Genomic DNA, 3596 nt, shown 5'->3' with positions numbered 1-3596 from the left:
GGTAGATAAAGGCTGCCTTTGCTTTTAAGGAAGTGAGAGTAAGGATTTCTTCTTTAGTCTGGTAAAAGTTTTAAATTAAAAAAAAAAAAAAAATCAGAGCTGTCTATATACATAATTTGTTTCTGCAATTGAGATGCATGTATGCAAGTGTGAATTCTGTTTTCTTTTTTTCCTCTACTGACATCTCCCCAGCTCTAACCCCCCTGAATCAGAATCACTAACTTTATTCAAAGAAGGCACAATAACCTATTGTATGGTACAGTGTTCTGGTTCTGTCTGTGAGGAGAAAAAGAAAATCATTTTTATAGTTTTCAGATGCATACATCTTTGGAAAAAAACCTCTGGCATTTACTTCACTTTAAAAATTCTTTCCCTGTGCAAGCTGGAGGGCCTATGCATTCTACAGAATCTTTGAAAGATTATTGTATAATAAATATTTTCTTTGCCATTAAATACCACTATTGAATGCATTAAAGTTATACTATGCCACATGCGTTAATTTAGCAGTTACTACGTTGAAATCAAAGTATTTGAATCTATAATATCCCATTCTTATTGCTGAATTGAAAAATATGTAAGAACACGTGCCCATGCCTTTTCAGATTTGTTTGTTCACTCATATGTGTTGATGATTTTTGAAACTGTAGTTCAGCTGTCCAGTTCTTGAATTCCTCCCTTGCTATATTTGTTTAATCAGGTCAACTTACTTTTGTCATTTTCCCCCCTCCTATAAAGCTTCCACAAAGGGAACGTTTTAAAGTACTGGAGGCCTAGGATGTGGGGACCACATAGCGCTTTGTTTCTTGATAAAATTGAGGTGATGTTTCTACTGAGATCAAAATACTTCAATTCAGTAGTAAGCAGACAAAACACAAAAACAAAAAACCCAATACTTATTTTTACAGGTTTCATTATTCAGAATTTCTCAGTATGTTTTATGTTAAGGTAATTGGACAGCCAGGAGAAGGAACCCAGAAAAAATACTTTGAAAACCTTAAGGGTAATTACAACTTCATGGAAGAGATATTAATATAGAATAAACACAGTAACAATTATGAGACAATTTAAAGTACTCAGAGTAACCACAAAAAATTGTTTTATGTCTACTTTGTAAAATTTAGAGAAACAATGTGTTCTTGACAAACAAAAAGGAAAATAACTGCAGATATTTTGAGGACTTTTAAAATAGTTACACTACGAAAAACTTAAGTGACTATCATTTTTATAGAGTAAAAAAGTAACTATTTATTCAGCACAACAGCTTAAGGGTTCAAAAGACAGGCCTTTTATGCAACTGAATTGTGGAACGTTTTTCAGAATGAAACTTTGAAATAAAATTTCTTTTTTTGAGCATATGAAATAACTGAAATTATTAGTAACACTTGTGTTTCGCTGATTAGAAGAGTAAAACAATGTCTGTTATTTGAACATATAAAATTTTGCACTGTTTTTTCTTTTTTAAAAAATTTATAGGTCAGTGTTATAAACAACTGAAAGTTGTATTCTTTTATCAATTTGAAGGATACAGCACTTATCCTGCTCTTGACATAGCAAATATCATCTTTTGATAAAGATGCTTTCCTGTCAGAAGGATCAGAAATGCAATTAATAATTAAATTCTTTGTTCATCAATGAACTGACTTTACATTTTGTTAAGGCCAATTTCTTTCTTTGAATATTGGGTGCTGGGCTAAGTGAAATCTGTGCAGTTTTTCTTGTGATGCATTTCATCTACGTGAATACTGGAATTATAAATTTTACACTGCATACCAGCAATATATGGGCTATGATTCTGTTGAGGAAGTATTTCTCTGTTACTGTATTTTCAATTTCTGAGCTAAGCTACGGATGAGTTTCATTTCTTTCAATCTTTTTATGACTGCAAAGAATAAAAATTAGAAACATCCTTTATAAATAAAAAATGGACAAGATGGTAGTTCGTTATACGGTATTGATGTGTCTGGAAACTCCTAAATTCTACAAAGATAGTGAAAAAATCTTCAAGAATTTTCTATGAGTTTATGTCGGGTTAAAGAATTTTTATAGTGATGATGGAGTGCCATGAAGTTAATACTTGCAATCCAGATTGCTGTAGTTTACACTTTTCTCTGTTTCAGACCTGGTGTGCACTATTTGTACTAAGCACGCCACAGAGTTAATTATCCAAAGTCCATTGATTTTAATGTGTTTTGGTTTGTAAACAAAATTATAGTAATTTCTTGCACATTTTGGAGAAATAATTGTATAAGGATTTATGTATCTGCTTCTGGATACAGTGTGTAAATAAAAATTTCATTCACAAGAAGATTTGTGGAGTGTTCTATACCTGGATGAAGTTCTAACACTAAAGAAAATAAAAAACCAACCTGACATTGTAGATTTGAGTATCTGACTTAAAAATCTAGATTCTATAGATTATAGCTGTTCCATATGTTCTTTTTACCACTCTCAATGGACTTTTCAAAATGAAGTATTTCCATATACAAATTGTATTAATGCCTAGTTTTCAAAGTGTAAAATTTTCAAGAACATGATTTTTACAATATTTGCGTATCTGCTGCAAGTTATATGCATCTTTTTTTTCCTAAACAAACAAACAAAACAATAACAGTATGAGAATTTGTTACAGAAGTCTTCCTCCAGATTTACCAAGATGGGCAAGAGTTCTTATTTATTTCCAAAATATGAAATAATATTTGGTGTTGATTTTCATACATTCACTTGATGCTTTCCTAGATCTTTTTAAAATCAATAACCTTTTCAACTCTGGAAAAATCATATATATATATATATATATATATATATATCAGAAGGTAAGGAATTGTTACGTCTTGAAGGATATGCATATTTAATGTTTTATTCTACTTGTGGCTTACTTAAACTTACTCTCATATTTAAGAAAACACTTGCCCCCCCAGGGGTCTAGTTATAAATGTGTTTTTAAAGCAAACAAAAATACCTTGATAGCTAGTAATGAGCGTTCATATTGTCAATTATTGTCTACAGCTGAAATGTACTTTGTTGTATATTCTGTAACTTAGGTCCTAAACCAAAATCCAGGGACATCTCATAGTTTTTGCCACCTAAGAAAAATCTACCTTCTCTTTCCTACTGTGATTGATGTTATTACAAGTTTGGTATGCACGTGTGATTACTCTCCATCTTGAATGCGTGTTATTCTCTGATTTTGTTCTGTTGTTCACTCCAGTGAATTTGGTGAAAATGGAATACATTCTCAAATGGTAAGCAAAGAAAGGTGAGTAGCATTTACTTTACAGCTGAGGCAAGCAGGTCTGAAACGTTTATAATCAAGATACCTGTAATCCTTATTACTTCTATCTCACATTCAATCAGCTTCATAAATGGAAGAGTGGAAGAGTGAAATGCTAGAGGCACAAGATGGAAGTTTAATGAAATCATGGCTAATGCCATAGAATCTTGCAATCATTTAGGTTGCAAAGACTCAAAATCATCAAGACCACTAAATCACGTCCCTAAGCACTACATCCATGTTTCTTAAATACCTGCAGGGACAGTGACTCCATCGCTTCCCTGGACAATACATAATCATAGTTTTTGTGAAGGAATTCTTCCTA

The sequence above is a fragment of the Tympanuchus pallidicinctus genome, unplaced genomic scaffold, assembly GCF_026119805.1.
Source record: "Tympanuchus pallidicinctus isolate F22 unplaced genomic scaffold, pur_lepc_1.0 scaffold5, whole genome shotgun sequence".
NCBI classification, from domain to species: domain Eukaryota; kingdom Metazoa; phylum Chordata; class Aves; order Galliformes; family Phasianidae; genus Tympanuchus; species Tympanuchus pallidicinctus.
The sequence above is the reverse complement of the archived record's forward strand: the minus strand, read 5'-3'. Positions refer to the sequence as shown.